Below are 15,925 nucleotides of genomic sequence, written 5' to 3'. Positions count from 1 at the left end.
GGTTTTTATCCTGTAGAAATTTTTCTTTTGGTGACAGGTGTGTGTCTCAGTTGATCCTTTCTTTTGTAACTTTTAATATCAACTAGGGCTTATGTCATTTTTCTCTTCCAAGATTTCTAGGCTATTCTTTTGTATATCATTGTATAAGCTTTAGAAACACCTTGTCAGATCTAGTGGGTGTGGGAGGATGAGCTATTACTTTTACTGTGACTCCATTATATTTTTAAATTAAGTTACTGAGTCTTAAACACTGAATCTTTCTGTCCAAGAAACTGCTATGCCTTTCCATTTGTTCAGGATTACTTTTTTTTCCTTCTGGAGTGTTTTAAAGTTTTCCTTCCCTAGTGGCTCAGACAGAAAAGAGCCTGCCTGCAATATAGGAGACCTGGGTTCAATCCGTAGGTTGGCAAGATTCCCTGAAGAATGGAATGGTGACCCACTCCAGTATTCTTGCCTGGAGAATTCTGTAGACAGAGGAGCCTGGCGGGCTATAGTCCATAGGGTCGCAAAGAGTTGGACATGACTGAGTGACTACCACTTTCACATAAAATTTGCTGTTTCGTATTATCATTCCTGGATATTTTCTTTTTCTCTTTTTTTCTTATTAAATGAACTTATATTCCAACTAGTTATTGTTTATATACATGAAGTCTTTTAATTTCTGTATAGTAACTTTTTTCTCTCTGCCTTATTGAATTCCATTAACTTTTCAAGTTATTTCTTAGCAGTTTCTAGATTATAATCATTTTATCTGCAATAGTGATAGTTTTACCTCTTTAGATTTTTACACCTCTAATATTTTTTATCAGGTTATATTGACTAATTAGAACAGTTAACTGTTAGACAATAGCGGGCATCCCCTTTGTATTCCTTACTTTAGAAGGAATGCTTCAGTGTTTCTGCATTAAGTCTGATGCGTGCATGTATGTATGTATATGCTTAGAAGCCTCTGTTGGTTTCTATTTTATTGAGTACTTTCAATCAATAATGTATGTTTTTTGTCAGATGTCTTTTTAGTATCTGAGGAATTATTTATATGCTGTTTTCTCCTCTTTTTAAAAAACACTGAACTAAATTTGTGTTTCTAGATTCTTTTAATGTGGTGCTGAATTCTGTTTTTTAGCACTTTACCTTTTTAATCAAGTTGCAAAAAAAAAGCAAGATTGATCTGATCTGCAATCTTCTCTTTTTTTATGCAGTCTTTTTCAAGTTTTGGTATTAATGTTTAGTTTCACAAAAAATTTGCAAGTTGCCTGTGCTCTAAAATGTACAACAGTTTTTAAATAGTGTTAAAATTATCAGCTCTTTTAAGATTTCATGAAATTCCCATGTAAAATTTTGTAGCCTGGTTTGTTTCATTTTGTTCAGAGAATAGTTCTTTTAAAGCTTTCATTTATTTTGTGAAAATCAGTCTGTTTAGGTTCTCTGTATTCAGTTTTGCTTTGTTATATCTTATTAGAAAATTATATATTTTATCTATATCTTTACTAAGTAGTCTTTCTTTTTTTTAATTTTATCTATTTCTATGGTTTATCCCCATTGATTCTTTTTAATCTTTGTGCTTTGTCCTTTTTACTCTTAATTAGGAGAGGTAGTACTTTAATCAGCCTGTTTTCTGCTCCTCACTCTGCTACCTGCCTCCACCAAAGAGGTTTTGAAATTTTTTCTTAGCTCTCTGGCTTTGTCTTCTGACTCCTTAATTTCTTTTTTAGCTTAATAAATTTTTTCCTCTACTTTTCTTCAGTTAATTTAGTTGTTTTTCCTTTTTTTTCTCTCCTACACTAGGTCTTCTTGTGGCCCGCCAGCTTTCTCTGGTTGTGGCATGTGGGCTCTAGAGGGCACTGGCTCAGTCGTCATCTCAGCGGGCCTCTCTGGTTGCCATGTGTGGGCTTATTTGCCTCTTGGCCTGTGGGATCTTAGTTCTCAGACCAGGGATCAAACTAGCATCCCCTGCATTGGAAGGCGGATTCTTTACCACCGGACTGCCAGGGAAGTCCCTTTCCTAACTTTTTGAACTATAGTCGTAACTCAGTTAATTTCATTTTTCTCATTAAAAAGAGGATTTAAAATGATTATTTTGGAAATTCCCTAGCAGTTCAGTGGTTAAAACTCCATGCTTTCATGCTGAGGGTCTGGGTTTTGTCCTGTCCCTGATCAAGGAACTAGCATCCCACAGGATTATATTATTTTCTCAAAACACCACAGATTTCATTTGTATTTCCCCTATTAAACCCAGTGTTGTTTGAGAGACTTTTTAAATTTTCAGATTGAAGATCTTTTTATTTTCAGATTGTGTTGTAAATTTCTAGTTTCATTGTATTGTTTATCAGAGAATGTGGTTTGTATTTCTGTTTTTAGAATTTATTGAGGTGTTTTTTTTTTTTTTTTTTAGTAACCTAACATACTCAGAATTTATGAAATGAAAGTTCAGTAGCTCTTTGAGAATAAGATAGAATCATTTTTTAGGATAGAGTTAAATGAATATCCTTTAGCTCTTCAGTTTTGATTATGTTGTTTACATCATCTATTTCCTTGTTTATTTCTGTTTACTTGTCTCAGAATGGGAGAAATAAATTTAAACTTCCTGTTGTGTTTGATGGAACAACAGACTGGTTCCACATAGGAAAAGGAGTACGTCAAGGCTGTATATTGCTTATTTAACTTATATGCAGAGTACATCATGAGAAACCCTGGGCTGGAAGAAGCACAAGCTGTAATCAAGATTGCCGGGAGAAATATCAATCACCTCAGATATGCAGATGACACCACCCTTATGGCAGAAAGTGAAGAGGAACTCAAAAGCCTCTTGATGAAAGTGAAAGAGGAGAGTGAAAAAGTTGGCTTAAAGCTCAACATTCAGAAAACAAAGATCATGGCATCTGGTCCCATCACTTCATGGGAAATAGACGGGGAAACAGTGGAAACAGTGTCAGACTTTATTTTTCTGGGCTCCCAAATCACTGCAGATGGTGACTGCAGCCATGAAATTAAAAGATGCTTACTCCTTGGAAGGAAAGTTATGACCAACCTAGATAGCATATTGAAAAGCAGAGACATTACTTTGCCAACAGAGCTATGGTTTAGTCAAGGCTATGGTTTTTCCAGTGGTCATGTATGGATGTGAGAGTTGGACTGGGAAGAAAGCTGAGCGGCAAAGAATTGATGCTTTTGAACTGTGGTGTTGGAGAAGACTCTTGAGAGTCCCTTGGACTGCAAGGAGATCCAACCAGTCCATTCTGAAGGAGATCAGCCCTGGGATTTCTTTGGGAGGAATGATGCTAAAGCTGAAACTCCAGTACTTTGGCCAGCTCATGGGAAGAGTTGACTCATTGGAAAAGACCCTGATGCTGGGAGGGATTGGGGGCAGGAGGAGAAGGGGACGACAGAGGATGAGATGGCTGGATAGCATCACCGACTCCATGGACATGAGTTTGGGTGAACTCCGGGAGATGGTGATGGACAGGGATGCCTGGTGTGCTGCGATTCATGGGGTCGCAAAGAGTCAGACACAACTGAGCAACTGAACTGAACTGAACTGAATTGTGTTTCTATTTCTTTTTATACTTCCACTTTCTTAATGTCGCTACCATAGTATTAGGAGCGTATGTATACCTATCTTTATTCTTTGTTGTAATTTATACCTTTACAATGATAAAGTGACTTTTTTTTGTACTTTTTGGCAAAAAGTCTACATTATCTAACAGAAGATTACAATCCATGTGGTCTGTTTTCTGTGCTTTTTAAATGCTAATTCTGTTATTAGGAACCCCATCAGTGGTTACCTTCATACTTTCATTTAGTACTCATCTTTCTCCCTCTTTAAAGCAGTATCTTTTGCTTTCCTTAATAAGTAACTTTTATATTAACTTTATTCTCTTCCTTCCCCTCCTCTGCTTTATTAACTAGTTTTAGCCAATATAGCATTATTTTATTGTTCGTTATGATTTTACTTAAATTTTTACTACTTGACTCTCATCTTTGACTCTGTTGCTGTAAAGTGTGCCATCAGTAAGTTTATTCTACTTTTTATGATTGTTCTGTTTTTCATGTGTTTGTAGATACTGTTATTCCCATGGGTTTTGAGCATGTAACAGTTACACTCCATTCTGTCACCTGTATGTCCATTTGTTTTCATCTTAAATCTACAGTTATATGTATTGGTGCTAACTGCAAGTCCTTTTGCTGAAATTTTTCCTGTCATCTCTTGGTAGCAGTTTGTCCTCGAGTTACTTCAGAAAGGGCTCATATGAGTAAGAACTGAGTTTTTTGCATATTGAAAACCATTTGTCTATAGCCTTATTCCTAAAGGGGACTGCTTGGTTAGACATAAAATAATTGAATCACACTTTTTTTTTTAATTCTATTTTTTTATTGCAGTATAGTTGATAAATTGTGCCAGTCTCTACTGCACAGCATAATTACTCAGCTATAGACGTATATACATTCTTTTTTTTTTAATATTCTTTTCCATTATGGCTTATCTGAATCATACTTTCTTGAGTTTCTTATACATACTTTCCCACTGTCTTCTGACATTGAATTTTCAATAGAGAATTAGGATGTCATCTGGTTTTCTTGTCCCTCATAAGTACCTTCTTTTTTTGTCTGGTTGCTGAAAATATTTTTACAATTATTTTGCTAGATTTTTTCCCTCAATGTTGACTATTTAGAGTCAGTTTTATTTAAAGCATGGGATCCCCTTTGAGGATGTAGGTTTAACTCTTTTATCTTTTTTTTTTAATCTGTCATTTTATTTTCTTTTTAAAAAATTCTGTCCTGCTTGTTCTTTACTGTTTCTTTTATGGTATAATTTTTACCATTTGCTCATTGTAGTTTTGTCTTCATTTTTTTAATTTAAAAAGTGTTTTTCGTCCATTTCTTTCATGAGTTCTGCAGTGCTTATTTCATTTTCTCCTCTTAGCTGTTTGTCTTTCCCTGAGTTCTTAAATTTCTGCTCTGATATCTTTCTTCATAGCTGCATTAAGAAATTTTGGATTCATATTGAAAAGTAGTGTTATAGTTTTATCTGTTTTGCAGCGGTATATTCTGTTGAGTTTTCTTTGTCCAGGATGTTGTGCTGCTTTTTTACATTTTTTAAATGGTATTTTTGTATGGATACTTGCCACTTTTGTTACTCGTATTTGAATGAGATAAGTTTTCTCAAACCACCTGTTAGAAGAGACTGGAGTGGAAGAAGGAGGTCGGACAGGACATTAGGAGCAAGGCTGTTTTCCAGGTTTCTCTGCTCAAGACCTCTATTCTCTTCTGTTCTGATAGATTCTTTCTTCAGAATAAAGCCACATCTCCTTTGCCTCTCAGTAATATATGTTTAAGGACTTTCTGCTACCAAGGAATTCAGCTCTTGGCTTTTAAAGTATGTGCTCAAATGTTAACAGTTAGAGAATCTGTGAAGGGTATATGGTAGTTCATTGTACTATACATTTAATTTTTCTTCAAGTTTGAAATTACAGAAGGGACAATGCATGCCTTGATTTTAAAAGGGAGTCCTATCTGAGACCTGTCACTTCTAGTTCACCCTCAGGTGACTGATGACACTTTCTACACTCCTTGCTCTGCTTCCTTCTGAGATTCCCCCATTCAGTTTCAGTACTAAACATTGCAGTTCCCATTTAGGAGAAGACCCTCTCTTTCTGGAGTAAAAATTTGCTGCTATTGCCCCACTAGACTTTCTTTAATCTTTCATGACTTTCTCCTTTGCAGAGGTTCCCAAGTATTTTGGGCCGTATTTACTTACAATTTGGCACTTTCAGGTTTTAATTGTCTCCTAGGTTCATTGAAGATACAGGGTTTCTTCTCTTTTCTTTTCTCTCTCTCTCTTTTCAGATTATCTTTGTTGCTCTGTAATGAGTTCTAGGGGGAAAGTGGGAAATTTTGGAAATAAACTGCTGCTATTTTCCTATTGGAACTTACAAAGTTCTGCTTTGGATATTACAGAAATTTCTAAATAACTCATTGGTCAAAGAAAATTTTAAATATTTTAAACTAAAGGGTAATGAAAATAGTACATACCAGAATTGGTATGATTAGCTAAAGCAATTCTTAGAGAGAATTTAAAACCTTAAATGCCTATTAGAAAGGGAGAAAAGCAACAATGACCTATATATGCATCTTAATAAGTTAGAAAAGTAACATAATTAAATGCAAAGAAAAATAGAAGAAAATAAGAGTTTAAAAAAAAATAATGAAATAGAAAACAAATTTACTTCTATCCTATACGTAGGACGACTTCAAAAATTTTAAAGAAGGATAGTGACATGATCGTATTTGTTTTCCAGAAAGAGACCTCTGGCAGCAGTGTGGAGAATAGATAGAGGAGAAAAAAACTAATCTGAGAAGCCAGTTAGGAGGCTTTTTCAATCACTAGTTCAGGTAAGAGATGGTGATGGTCTAATGTGGGATGGAGAGGAAGGAACATATTACAAGATTAAGTTGAAAAATAGGTTTAAAAACCATGTCCAGAAAAAAAGTTTGGGTGTAGTCACTGGTACATGGAACTGATTGGAAACGAATAGACCAGAAGGTTAACTAGGTTTTTGAAGGAATTGGTTTTTGGATATAAGAAAATATATAGAGAGAGATTGGGTTTACACAGTTGTAGGGGCAACCTAGTCAAGTCTGAAGTCCTTAGGATAGGCTATCAGGAAGGGCAGGCTAGAATGAATGGGTGTGGGCTGAAGCTCTGTCCATAAACGGAATTTCTTTTCTCTCTTAGGGACACCTCAACCCCATTTTTAAGGCCTTTCAACTAACTGAATGAGGTCCACCCACATTATCCAGGATAATCTCCTGTACTTAAAGTCAACTGATCATGGAATTTAATTATATCTGTAAAATACCTTCACCACAATATCTAGATTTGTGTTTGATTGAATGCAACTAGTAGCCTAGCAATATTTATATATTTAAAATTTTAAAAATAAACTCGTACCTGGCCTATAAAATTCTATGATTAAAAATATAATAATAATAAAAAAAATTCTGTGATTATTCAGTCTTTGAAACAATCTTCATATTCCCAAACCTTTAGTAACTGCATTTATTTTATAAACTGTCTTTCAAGAAGAGCATACTCACCAACATACATTCAGAATAGTGACTCATTCATATCATTATGAATGATGATGCTAATATGGGAGGGAGATCTGCTTTCACTGGTTAGTTGGCAGTTTATACCATGTATAAAAAGATCAAATGTTAATATGTCTAACACTTGAGGATTCTGTGGAACATATAGAGAGTCATCTAGTATGTAGTTGGAAATGCAGATGTGAAAATCTGTAGTGGAGTGAGTAAAGGTAAAAGTTTTGGGAGTCCTTAGTACATAAATCCATATTTGAAACTCTGAAAATGGAAAATTTCCTTTAGAAATAATTATTTAGATTGAAAAAAGAAATGAAAAGGAGAGAGCCATGGAGAATACTAGCATTTAAGGAAGAAAGAAGAACCAGAGAGCAGTTAATGATTATTGTAGGCAGTATTAGAGCCAAGAAATAGTGTCAAGGGAGGAAACATATTCAGAGAATAGATGATTTCACAGTTAAGCAGTGGAGCTCTTCCAATAAAATCAACAGTAAGACAGGGATGTCAGTACTATGTTATTTAGTCACTATTGTGTTTGCTAACTTCTGTTCTTCTTACAGGTTTCAGTCTACATGTTACTTCCTTGAAAAGCAGTAACTGACACCTTCTCCCCCCCATCCAACCATCCCCCAAGAGTTACATATTTCTCTCAAGTATTCTTATAGCACAGTATACTTCCCTGGTAATACCATGTGTCACCTTGAATGTGTTTATTATTCTTTGTCTCCTGTTAGAATGAAAGCTCTGTGAAGCTAGGGACTGTAGGTATATATATAACCTCTGTGCCTGACAACTCTTGGGCATACTAAGCAAAGAATGAATAAATAAAACTAAGAACATGGAGGAGGAGTGTCTAATTGAATCTGGAAAGTTAGGAAAATATTTGTAGGAGTAAATGATGTCTTAGCTAGGCTTTTGTCAATGTGATGACATCAGGAGTTTGGGTCAAAAAGAGGGTACACAGGAATGAAAAATTTCTGAGAGGTCTCTAAAGTAAAAAAAATTTATTGAAAGATATAAGCAAAAATCTGAATGAATGAAATATGTTAAGCTTATTGAGAAGACTCTGTTTGATAAGGTGTCAGTTCTCCAAAAATTAATCTGTAAATGAATTTTAAGTAAAATCCCAATAGGGCATATAGTGAAACTTGAAAAGTCAGTATTAAGATTTATATGGAAAAATAAGTGACTGTGAAGAATCAGTGTAATTTAATATTAAGTTGGCATTTTGGATCACTGAGGAAAGAGTAAAATATTTAATAAATGGTATTTATAAAGTTGTTAACTGTAAGAAAAAAATAATTAAACCCATCTCATATCATATCCCAGTTTTATTTCTAGGTAGATTATAATCTAAAATTTGAAAAGCAAAGCTTTAAAATTCTTTCAAGAAAATACTGATAAGCTTGGCTGCACAAAATTTAAAACTTATTTGTTACAGATGAATCATAAACAAAGTTAAAATGCTAAGACAGTATTTACAGCATATATAACCAAAAACTTTACAGGGAGATCAGTTAAAAAAAAAAAAGCTAATTTACAAAAGAGGAAACACAAATGGTCAATAAACCCATGAAAATAAAATTCTCAAATTCATAATTAGTCAGGAAAATGCAAATGAGATCAGTACCATTTGACACCTATCAGATATATAAAATTTTAACATGTTGGTGAGGATAAAGTATAAGGGAATATCTTGTGCACTGTTTATAGGAGTGTGATTTGATACAACAACTTTGGAGAGCAGTTTTCAATATCTAGAAAAGATGACATGAAAATGAAATTGAACATATCTTAAAACCCTTAATATACCATAGAGGTGTCTTGCATACTGAGATATTTTTTGCTGTAGCAGAAAATTAGAAACATCCTGATTCCTGTGAATAATAGAAAAAGCAAATATTGGAATGAGTATGTGAATATTGTCATATTGTGGTATATACTATTATATGTAAGTTAAATGAATGAACCAAATATACATATATCAACATGGATTTTTCTTAAAGTTCTCTCTTATCTTAATGAAATGAAATAAAGCCTAAAATTTTAAATGGGTTTATTTTTAAACTGTCAATAATATGTACTGGTGCTGTGAAAAATAATGAGGGATCGTATTGCACTGACCACCTTACTTGCTTATATTTCCTTTCTCGTTTGTATGATTTTGCAACCTTTGCACTTGGTATATTTTACTGAACAAAATAGTCTTTATTGAACTTGAGATCAACTGGAGAAGATTATTTTACTGAGCAATATATGATGAGTATTATGGAGAAGTAATAAATACAGTGGGACTGTGCAACAAAGGAATCCATTCTAGTCTCAGTGTTGGAGGAACTTTTCTCTGAGGAAGTAACAGATGGGAGCTTAGGTAAAATTTGTGGTGATGATAAACATGGAAGAGTACTTTAAGAAAGCAAGCAATTTAATTCTAATTGTGTGACTTCATCTTATTTTCAGAATGATTGTTTTCATGGTATATAGTACCTTAACTCTCAACTATATGACTAAATTTAATGAATTTTACCAATCTATATGTACTGGTGCTTTTCACATTTCACATTTTCACTTTTTTCACATTTCATCATCTCTGAAATTGGGAGATGTCTTGCAGTGGATGGTTTGTCACAATTTAATTGGAAAATTTGGCAAATACAGTACTGATGTACCTTACCATAATTGGGCTTTTAGAGTCAGTGAAATACAGTATACTCTTTTATGTTAGGCCAGACTCAGTTGCAATTTGCATTTTGTTTTTCTAAGTATGCATTTTAAGAGTACCAGAGTAACTATAGGGAATTCCCTGGCAGTCCAGTGGTTAGGATTCCTTGGCTTTCACTGCCAAGGGCACGGTTTCAATCTCTGGTCAGGGAACTAAGAGCCTACAAGTCACAGTACAGCCAAAAGAAAAAAAAGAATCTGATAGTTACTAGTTGTATCTCCCTGAAGATACCTGTCACAGATAGAATGCTAAACATTTTACATTAATTACAGTCAGCCCTCGTTACCTGGGTACCATGGATTCTGAGAGCTGACTGTAATGCATCATTTTGTATAAGGGACTTGAACTTCCACCGCTTTTTGATGTACAAAGGGAGTATCAGAACCAATCTTCTGTAGGAACCAAGAGACAACTGTATCTCATCTGAACTTCATCACCGTTTTATGAGTTAGGTGATACACCCAACTGAAGTTTAGAAACACAGTCCCTAAATTTTCTCTCTCTAAAGTGACTTTCTCCCTCTAAAGATCACATAGTTTGTATTTTATATTTATATTACTTTATATGTAATGTAAACTATTAAGTGTAGAGGCACAGTCATTTATTTACATTTAAGTTATAGAGGTTAACTTTTCTGTTTCCAAAGCTTATGCTCTTAATATTCACAGCTTTTTCCTGTATCCTTTAAGAAGCAAGTTTCCTGACAGGACAAATCTCTGACCCAGGACATCTGAGTTGAGAAATGTTTTTTTATTTTTATATACTTTATTTGCTTCTTTGTGCTTTTCAGTAAAATGTAGCTTTCTAAGGAATATTCACTGTTTTGCTGCTAGAAGAAAATAGAATATATAAGCAGAATTTGATAATTATAATTTATTCTGCTTGAATCAGAAGTTCACACTGAATATGCTTTCTTGCAAGGAAAACAGATTTCCAATAAATAATTTATTAATCACAATATTAGTGTCACTTGCTTCATATGATTGCCTTAAGTTCAGGTATAAGATCCCTCAGTGAAAGTGAAAGTCAACAATTTGATTTTTATAGTATTCAAATTGGTCCTCAGAAGCAGAACAAAGCAGAACCTTTCTTTAGGGTGAAATAGGCAAGCAGCAGGTTTATCAACACTGATCAAACTCAGCCAAGTAAAGATACCTGTATCAGGCTTTATTTAGTCTAACCTCACATTAGAAAAAGAGTATTTTCCAGCAGGAATTTCAGTGACAGTTTCCAACAAATCTGTTTCTTGATTCACACTGCTTCAGGCTAATTGAGTATGTTCTTCATATTTGATGCACAGCTGTCGTCTTGGGATCAAACATCATTCTCTGTATCCATTTCTCTCCCTACCCCTCATTTTTTAATATTTAGAAGTTTCATGAGAAAAGGGTACACAAGAAGCAAAAATTTTTGATGCTTTACACATTGGAAAATGAATCAACAAACCTAAATGAAAGTTTAGTTGGGTTTCTATGTTGGAAATAATTTTTCCTCCATAAATTTAACAGTGATGTTCCAACTTTTTAAATAGCTTTGGTGAAGTTTTGTTTCCCTTATATTACTTTGCTTTCTCGAAAATTTACTTACCTTTATCCTCTAAACCTCTTCACTTTTTCATTTTTGCTATTATGCTTTTAATTTCTAATCATTCTTTTTTATTTCTTGAATGTTATTTTATAATAGCATACTATTCTTGTTTCACATATGGTAGTATCTTCTCTGTGCTCACTGAAGATAATTTATCTTAGAGTTTTCTTTTTCTTGCACCTGCTTATGCTTCCTCCAAATTCTGTTTTGTTTGTTTGTTTGTTTTGATCACTGTCCTCCATTTCGGAAGCTTCCTTCAAGTATATGGTGTCCTTGATTATTTATTCATGATGCAGTGGGAATCTAAAACATTGACTCGATGCTTTGAATTCATTAGTGGGACTAGTTGACTTTGAGCTTTGTCATAGAGTGGTTTAATTGGGCTGATCCTAGGGAACCTATAATGTTAGTGACCTTAGTTAGGTCTTTCTTCTTAGCTGGTCAATTACCCAGAGATGAGACTTCCAGACTCCTGCCTGAAGGGTAATAGTCTTGTTACCTGCATTCTGGAAGCCAAGTTGGGGATTTTGGCTTGGGGAGTGTCTGCATTCAGGAATTAATATTTATTGTCACTTAATTCTTTGTTTTGGGTACAGTCTTGTGCCCTCAGCTGTGCCTGACATCATCCCTCCAAAAAGTCTTTTACTTTTGCCAGAGAATATGCTTACAGATTATGCCAGGATAAAGATGAGGCAGTGGTTCCACAATGTGAATGGAGCTAGACAGGAATCTAGGACTCTACCTGCTTCTCAAACAGCCTTTGTCTTTATTTTTCTGCAACACCTCCATTCTTTTATCACCAGTTTCAGAGGTACCTGATACTGCCATTTCTCACACCTTTTGAGAATTCCATCTGCTCTGTCAGTTACAGCTTGGCTACTTGTTTTTCATCTTCTAAAATGGTACATTTTCTATTTTCGATCCTCCCTTCCCTCTAGATTTATGCTTTCTTTTTTTTTTCTCCTTAATTCCTTACCAGAGTTTTAGTGGAGTTTGGGGAAGGAATGAACTGAGTTGCTTGACCAGAATCTATTCTTAAAATGGAGAGGCTTTGTCTGGTTTATCTTTAAATTCCAACCCACAAAGGAGTCCCTGATGTAGTAGATACTTGAATGTTTAAATGGATGAGTAAGTCTTGTTTTATTATCTGTAAAACTCAATTGGTAAGTTTGTGCTAGAGACCTAGTTTCTTGCCACCTGGACCTCTCAACAGGCAGGGTTGGTTAAGTGTTCTCATGATGTTGTGGCTGGCTTCTTTGGAGCAAGCAATCCATGAGAGAGCAAGGCAGACGCTATAATGACATTAAGGCCTAGTATTGAAAGCTATATTCTGCCAGTTTTGTAATGTCTTATTAGTTACATAAACCAGTTATATTCAGTGTAGGAGAGACTTACACAAAGGTGCAGAGTCCCATGAGGCAAGACTTATTAGGGACCATGTTGGAGGCAGACTACCGTATGAAGTTTCTATCTTCAACTAGAAGAAAAAATTAAGCTCAAATAGAAAGTAAGAAATAAAACTCTGAGCAAAAGTTAATTAAATAGAAAACAGTATAGAAAATGAATGAAACCAAAAGTTGATTCTTTTAAAAAAGTTAATAAAAATTTTAAATTCCTAGGAAGGCTAATCAAAAAAAAGAAAAAACCAAACAGATTACTAGTGTCAAAAATTTAAGAAGGGTTTATCATTAAAGATCTTTCAAAACTGAGGTTGATAAGGGAATGTTGGGAACAGTTTTATACCAGTTAATTTGATAACTTAAACACAATGTTAAAAAGTTAGCTCAAAGAAAACTGGAATAGTCTGGTATCTGTTAAGGAAATTGAATTCATAATCCTTTCTAACAAAGAAAACTCCAGTGCCAGTTGATTTTGTTGCTAAAATTTATCTGACATTTAAGAAAAAATGATACCAATCTTACACAGATGCTTTCAGAAACAGAAGAAAAAAGGCGTTTCAACTCAATTTTATGAGGCTCGTATTCCTCTGAATCTGACACCTGACCAAAACAGTGTAATCTTCTCAACAGACAGAAGAATCATTCGACACATTTTAATGTTATCATGATGAAAATTTGTAACACACTAGCAGTAAAAGGAAACTTCTCCAACCCGTCAGAGAATCTAGAAAAGCAGGCAGGCATCATCATACTCAGTGTCAAAAAGAGTGAACGACTTTGCCCTAAGATTAAGAATAAGAGGAGGATGCTTACTCTCACTACTTCTATCCAGCAGTGTGCTGGTGGTCCAAGAAAAAGGAAGGTGTAATATTGTAAAGGAAGTAATACAACTGTCGCTGTTTGCAAAAGACATAATTGTCTACATAAAAAAATCCTAAGAAATCTACTCCCCCCAAAAATCCTACTAGAATTAATAGATGCATTTAGCCAGATCACAAGACACTAGTTGCATAATAATACTAGCAGTATAATAAATAATACTGGCAATCAGCAGTTGGAAAAAATGAAAAACACATGTACCATTCATAATAATATTTTTGAAATATTTAGGAATAGATTTTTTTTTCATCTTTGCACAGGGGACATGCTAATCTCTGTATCATTCCAGTTTTAGTACATGTATTACCAAAGTGAGCACTAGAAATAGATTTTAAAAGAGATGTGTACACAGATCCTATACACTGAAAGCCTATAAAACATTCCTGAGAAAAATAAGAAAGATAAATAGAAACATGTCCCTGGTGGCTCAGATGATAAAGAATCTGCCTACAGTGCAGGAGACTCAGGTTCGATCCCTGGGATAGGAAGATCCCCTGGAGAAGGGCATGGCAACCCACTCCAGTATTCTTGCCTGAAAAATCCCATGAACAGAGGAAACTGGCAGCTTGCAGTTCATGAGATCACAAAGAGTCGGACACGACTGAAGTGACTTAGCACGCACGCAGACCATGTTCTTGGCACAGAAGACTGAAATAGTTAGGATACTCATTATTGCCAAATTGATCTGTAGACTCAACACAATCCCAGAATCTCACCAAAAATCTCACTTAAAAAAAAAAAATTGACAAGCTGATTTTAAGATTTATTTGAAAATGCAGAGAATCTTGAACAGTTAAAACCATTTTGAAGAAGAACAGAGTTGGAGGATTTATAATCCCTGATTTCCAGACATGCTATAAAGCTACAGTAAGCAAAACTGTGATACTGAGGTTAAAGATGGACATATAAATCAAGTTATGAAATAGCTATAGATACTACACTTGATCTTAGCCAAAAAGCTAAAAAGTAATTAGAATAGCTATAAACACTTATGTGGTTGATTGATATTTGACAGAGGGGCCAAAATTCAATGGGGAAAGAATAGTCTTCTCAGTGATACTAGAACAGTTCGGTATTTGTACAAAAAATAAACATTAAAACTGAGAAACTTCTAAGGAAAGAGGGAAAATATTCATGCCCTTGGAGTAAGCAAAGATTTCTTTGTATGTTGGAAACCTAATCTAAGTGAAACCATCTCTTAAGAACACTGTTAAGATGAAAAGGCAAGCTACTGAAATTTGAAAAAGTTTCAAATATTTGCATAATATATCCTGAACAAAGGGTTTGTGTCTAGAATTTATGAAAAACTTGCATAACTCAAACTATTTTTAACAGTGGTCAAAAATATACACTGCACAAAAGATTATGGGAATGGTCAGTAGCACCTGAGAAGATATTAAACATCATTGGTCATCTGGAAAATGCAGATAAAAACCACAATGAGATATCACTTCACACTTGCTAGATTTGCTAAAGTAAAAAACCCAGCAATGCTAAGTGTTGGCAAGAATATGGAACAATTGGAAACGGTAGGAGTATAAAACAGTACAACCACTTTGAAAAATATTTTGGCAGATTTTAAAAAATTTAAATATTTTCTTGCCATATGTCCTAACTATTCTTAGGTCTTTCCCCAAGAGAAATGAAAAAAATAGGTCCGTACAAAGGTTTGTACATGTTCATAATAACTAGGATCTGGAAACAACCCAAATGCCCAGCAACAAGTAAACTGAGAAACAAATTGTGATTTATTTACACGATGAAATACTATCCAGCAATTTTAAAAAACTAATTTATAAAATGGTATAGATGAATCTCAAGAAAGATGTGCAAAAAAGCTAAATGAAATAATGTATACCATATAATTCCATTTATGTGAAATTCTGGAACAAATTTATTATGAAAGGAATCAGATCAGTGGTTGCCTGCAGCAGATGTGATGGAAGCTGATTAAAGAGGGGCAGGAAAGTACTTTCGGGGGTGATGACATATTTTGTCTTAATTGGAGTGATAATAGCATAGAGGATGAGATGGTTGGATGGCATCACTGACTCAATGGACATGAATTTGAGCAAGCTCCAAGAGATGGTTAAGGACAGGGAGTACTGGCATGCTGCAGTCCATGGGGTCAGAAAGAGTCGGACACGACTGAACAACTGGACAACAACAACAAATAGCGTTGAGGTATATGTTTGTCAAAATCATTGAGCTGTACAGTTAAAATGCATTTTATTGT

General features: G+C 34.4%; 1 protein-coding gene and 1 pseudogene across 6 annotated transcripts in view; one reads left to right on the top strand and one right to left on the bottom strand.

The window, feature by feature from the left end:
- AGO3 (argonaute RISC catalytic component 3) overlaps positions 1-15,925 on the top strand; it is a 131,120-nt gene that overhangs the window by 52,566 nt on the left and 62,629 nt on the right. The gene's annotated exons all lie outside the window — the stretch shown is intronic.
- On the bottom strand, positions 13,911-14,008 carry LOC112446086 (uncharacterized; annotated as a pseudogene).

The sequence above is a fragment of the Bos taurus genome, chromosome 3 (assembly GCF_002263795.3).
Source record: "Bos taurus isolate L1 Dominette 01449 registration number 42190680 breed Hereford chromosome 3, ARS-UCD2.0, whole genome shotgun sequence".
NCBI lineage: Eukaryota > Metazoa > Chordata > Mammalia > Artiodactyla > Bovidae > Bos > Bos taurus.
Note: the sequence above shows the minus strand (reverse complement) of the source record. Positions and strands in the feature narration are given on the sequence as shown.